Source organism: Urocitellus parryii, chromosome 13 (assembly GCF_045843805.1).
Source record: "Urocitellus parryii isolate mUroPar1 chromosome 13, mUroPar1.hap1, whole genome shotgun sequence".
Taxonomy (NCBI): Eukaryota; Metazoa; Chordata; class Mammalia; order Rodentia; family Sciuridae; genus Urocitellus; species Urocitellus parryii.
In genome coordinates, this window is record NC_135543.1 from 67547336 (window position 1) to 67553335 (window position 6000).

Below are 6000 nucleotides of genomic sequence, written 5' to 3' on the forward strand. Positions count from 1 at the left end.
GACCAGATAAATGAAAGGTAAGAGTCAAGTCCCTTAAGGCCTCTTCCGTGCCAGTTCAACTCTCCCAGGCACCTTCCCACCTGATACAATTTCATTTGTATTCTTTCCAAAATTTTCTCTGAAAAATAAGATACGAGGAGAAGAATCCTTGAATCCGTTGACACGGAGACATCCCCGGATGCTGGACAAGGACATACCCTGGAGGCCACTGGGAGAGGGTTCTGAGCTGAATATTTCTGGTCAGAAAAAAACAACTTCTGAGGCCTGGCCATGCCAGTACATACCACGATGGTTATTCTCTGAGATATTAATACGGACTTCTTTCCTACACGTGATAGCTGAAGTGATCGTGCTCTTTTCTTTAAATTTGTTTTTAGTTGCTGATGGACCTTTATCTTATTTATTTATTTATACACCGTGCTGAGAGTCGAACTCAGTGCCCCACACATGCAAGTGCTCTACCACTGAGCCCAACCCCAGCCCGACTGTGCTCTTTTCAACAAAGTGTCTATACATGTTTTGGTGGGAAATTTCTCTGCCTGAAATCTTAGCTATTTAAGGAGAGGTCTATTCCTTGTTTAAGTCCATGCTGACTCCAATTCTCAGGGCAGGGAGGTTTTTAGTTGCACAAGTTTCATCATGGGACATTACGTCTGCCCTCTTGGGTGCAAAGGTGTTACTTATAAAAGGAATCAAGACTGAGTTTCACTTCCTGCTGGTGAGCTAACTTGGTTCCAACTAACCCTTACACCACGAACAACCAGACAAGCTGAATAAAATGTGTCTTTTCAACCATGTTGCAGAGAGACAAGGAGTCCAGAGGGGCAGCCTGATACCTGGTGTATTTTCTTCTGAAGACATTTTCTAGTAATAAGGGCTGCTGCTGCCGCTGCTGCAGAGGCCAAGAGGCTGAGCAAGACTACAGGTGATTACGTGGGCCTGGGGGACAAGGATTCTCACACAAATTTGGCCAAGGAAAAGAGGCCACCCTTTTAAACACCCCAGGCTCTCGGATAAATAGGAGGCAGTTCAATTCTCAAAAGGATCAAAGCCAGTTTTTTTTTTAAAGAATTTTGTTGTTGTTGATGATGATGATGGACCTTTATTTATTTATTTATATGTGGGGCTGAGAATCAAACCCAGTCACATGTTAGGCAAGTGCTCTACCACTGAGCCACAACCCCAGCCCTCAAAGCCAATTTTAAATCAATTCAAGCTTTGATTTGATTACAATTATATGTCCCTCACTAACTGCCTGCCAGAAACAAAAGCAAATCCTCTCTATATGAGATAGAATCCAAAATCTCATATTATTTTCATGATTTTTTTTTTCAACCACAAAAGCTGGCACTTGATTAAAAATAGGAAGGCATACAAAAAGACATGAACTGACCAGAAGAGTTGGAAGAAAACTATGTACACACAGAATGCCCAGATGTTGGGATTACCAGGTAGGGACTTCAAAATAATTAAGTTTCATATTTCTCATCTTCAATACATCAACTGAGCAAATGGTTAACTCTTAGAGAACTGAAAACTTTTGAAAGTAATCAAATAGAAATTCTAGAATTGAAAACTATAGTAACTGAAATTAAGAGCTCAATTGATGACTCCACTTCTGTCCATGAAGGAGTACATACTATAGAATTTACTCCCTCAGACTGTAAAATAAATAAATAAATAAAGGAAGGAAGGAAGGAAGGAAAGAAGGCAGACAGGCTGGCTGGCTAGGCAAAATATCTGAGACAAAAATGTTCAGACACCGAAAAACAGCACAGTAATGAGAAGCTGAAAGGAAAGGAAGGAAGGAAATACCTTGACCAACTGCCTGGAGTCAATTTCCAAGGTGCAGTGCAGGGTGGCACACAGAAATTCAAACAGGACCTGTGACTCACTGAGTGGAGAAGTTAGAAATTAGAGTCTGGAGATGTCAAGAAAGTTGGAAATTTTAAAACAATGTATAGAAGATGGTGTTGCAGAGAGACGGAGTTCTAGAAAAATTGCAGAGGATTCCATTGACTCTGTCAGAGGATCCACTTATTTATGCATATTTGGGAGGAAACTCTGCAAGGAAAAGGGATGGAATCGCAGAAAACCATAAGCAGAGCTAATTCTTGGAGCTGGGGAAGGTTGAGAAAATATTTTGTGCTCCTACAAGTCCAGCTTGAGAGACTTCATAATGCATGGATGGGTAGCATGTTCATAAGGGCTGTGCTTAGTAGTAGGGCTAAATAATCCCCAGAAAAAAAGTTCTCTGGAATCACTTTAGTAAAATTAAAGTTTTGACATTTAAAACCAAGTATCAAATGAATCAAATTGATGCACAAGAAATTTAACTGAAGCCAGAACAATGCAATACCCCTTAAAATATTCTATCAATGTCTAGAACTGAACATTGTGAAACTTCAATTATGCAGTGTCCAATCACAAATTAGTAGATATATAGGGAAGCAAGAAAATATGACCTGTAACCTGGCCAAAAAAAATCATTCAATAAAAACAGACTGAGAAATGACAGAGATAATAAAATTAACAGAAAAGGATTTTAAAACAACCATTAAGAATCTTATAAGTATGTTAAAGCCTAAAAAGTAAAAACATACACACAAAGTGAGAAATGAAAGCTATTAAAAAGACTCAAATGGAACTTGTAGAGAAAAAGAATGATGGGGAAATGAAAAACACTGGACGGGTTAGAAGCAGATTAGACACTACAGAAGAAGAGATCAGTTCATCTGTAGTCATAGCAATAGAAACTATCCAAAATAAATTATACGAGGAAAAAAAAAAAAGCTAAGAAAAAACAGAACCTCAGCAAGCCATGGGCCTTGTCTAACACACTTGTAATTGAAATCCCAGGTGATGGAAGGATGAATATTGAAAGAAATGCCGCCTGAAATTTTCTAAATTTGAAGAGATGTGTAAATCCAAATTTTCACAAAGAGAATGATTTCACAAGAAAATAAAAATGATGCCACATGGAAATTGTTTACCTAAAAGATATGAAGAGTACCTAAGATGGCAAATATGTGGATAAGATGAAAAACATATTTTCCAATTTTATGATCTTTTAAAAAGATAATCATTTAAAGTAAAAAAAAATTCAATGTATTATGGAGTTTAAAACACATGTAAAATTGAAATATATGAGATCAACAGTATAAAGATTATGGGGGGAGAAAATACAAGTATATTATTATAATATTCATACACTACATAGAGAATATTTAAGTGTAGATTATGATCAGCATAAATTCTAGAGCAACTAAGAAAGAAAAAAAAAAGGAGAGATTTAGCTAATAAGCTAAACATGGAGACAGAACAAAATCATAGAAAGTACTCTGTGGGAAGCCATCCGTTAATTACCTCAGTACAGTAGACAGAGAGATTTAGGTTTGGCCTTGGGCAGTCTCCATGGCTCTCCCCTAGCAATAGATGGCCCAATGCGAGTGACCTTTATCTCTGCTCCACTAGGAGGATCCCTCGTAGTAGCTCTGGAGATGGGTGTAACCCATTGAGAACTGGACAGCCCACCTCTAACCTTTTTTTTGGTGAAGAACATTCTATGGAAGGTCTTTGACATTTCCCAATGAATAAAGCAGGTGCAGGCTCCATTTTGCCAGAGAATAGAAGCTCGATCCGTATGATTGGCTTTCCCATTCCGCCCCTGCTTTCTGAAATTATTTTCTCTGTCTCATGTTTGTTTGTTTGTTTTTTTTTTTGTAGTTCTATTTTTCCTAGCTTTTATTTCTCAGCCAGCCCATTCCACCAAGGGGAACCCCATTTCCATCACCTGCACAGGATATGGGCGAGAGTACTCACCTTTAAAGAATGCATGCAAAGAGGAAAAAAAGGAACAAAGAACATATTTTAAAAATAAATACAGCAGACTCAAATCCAACCATAAAGAGAGTCACGTATAGTGAAAATGGTTAAAACATTTATACTAAAAGACAGAGATAGATGGATAAAAAGCAAGCCCAAGTTATGTGTTTTCTACTAGAAACTCATTTAAATATCAAAACATAAATAGGATGATCTTTAAAAATGGAAGAGATATGATATGCAAATGCTGATCAAAAAATTTGGAATAACTATAGCAATATTAGACAAAGTAGACTTCAGAACAAGGAATATTAACAAAGATAATGAAGGATAATATGTAAAGATAACTATACTGATTCTTTAAATAGATTTAATTTTTTTTTTTGAACCATGGATTGAACCAGGGGTACTTAGCCAGTGAACCACATCCATAGCCCTCTTATTTTTTATTTTGAGACAGGGTCTCACTAAGCTTCTTAGGGCCTTGCTAAATTGCTGTGGCTGGCTTTGAACTTGTGATCCTCCTGTCTCAGCCTCCCAAGCCACTGGGATTACAACCAGTACCACCATGCCCAGCAAGGTTTAGTATTAAATCAGTGTGCATCTAATAATAGGTCTTCAAAGCACATGAAATAATACTAATAGAGTAAAAGGGAGAAGTAGACTCTCCCTTATAGTTGGAGATTTAAACATGTGTCTCTCAGAGCAATTGATAGAACAAATCAGCCTCTAAACATTTTTTAATCTTCTACTTAAAGTTTTCTGCAACCCATTGTTCGTTCAGTAGCGTATTATTTAGTCTCCAGGTGTTGGAGTGGATTTTATTTCTTATTTTATCATTGATTTCTAATTTCATTCCATTATAATCTGATAGCATGCAGGGCAGTATTTCAACTTTTTTATATTTGCTAAGAGTTGCTTTGTGGCATAGTATATGGTCTATTTTAGAGAAGGATCCATGTGCTACTGAGAAGAAAGTATAATCTCTCGTTGAAGGTTGGAATATTCTATATATGTCAGTTAAGTCTAGGTTACTGATTGTATTATTGAGTTCTATAGATTCTTTGTTCAGCTTTTGTTTGGGATATCTATCTAGTGATGAAAGAGGTATGTTAAAGTCACCCAAAATTATTGTGTTGTGGTCTCTTGGCAGCATATTGTTCACAGCTACATTTTCTTTGCTGTGAAGTTAGTCTGTAGATCAGACACAGTGCTGTTGGGGATCTTGTGATAGGAGATAAAATAGAAGAGTTTGTTTGATGAACGTAGACACTCCATTGTTTGGGGCATATACATTTTACAATTGTTAAGTCTTGTTGGTGTATGGTTCCCTTGATCAGTATGTAGTGTCCTTTATCCTTTTTAATTGATTTTAGCTTGAAGTCTACTCTATTTGATATGAGGATGGAAAGCCCTGCTTGCTTTCACAGTTCATGTGAGTGGTATGATTTTTCCTAACCCTTCACCATCAGTCTGTGGATGTCTTTTCCTATGAGATGAGTCTCTTGGCAGCATATTGCTCACAGCTACATTTTCTTTGCTGTGAAGTTAGTCTGTAGATCAGACACAGTGCTGTTAGGGACCTCGTGATAGGAGATAAAATACTCTGTGAATGTATGGATGGTGGTGCTGCTAAGGAAAGCAAGTCTATAACCAGACTATGTGTCTATTCCAATGAGGACAAGTCTCTGCCCCACTAGATAGAACAATTCTGATGTAATCTATCTGCCATCATTCATCTTATGGGGGACTCAATGTTGATTTTTTTTTCTTTGTGGGAAGATTGGGTACCCAGCAGTAGCATCAATCAGGTCAGCCTTGGTAAGGGGAAGTTTAAGTTTTCATGATATTTAATCCATTTAGATTTGTATTTCTGGGAAAATTCACTCATATTCCCCCCTATAATAATATTTACTTCTCAAAGTTCTACCTATTGATACAATTTTTCTTTATGGCTATTATTCATGGTCACCCTTGAATGGGGTCACAGTGCCATAATTATTCACCCATAATTATTCCTGGGTGTTCAACCAGGCTCAAATTCTTCTCTCTTAGTTCCATGGTTATAAGGGACATTGTGAGAGACAAACAGCATGTCTCAGGAGAGAGAGAGGACAATGCAATCGCAGTCAGTGTCGAAGCAGCTGAGTCATCTGTTCATGCTACTTACTTGAC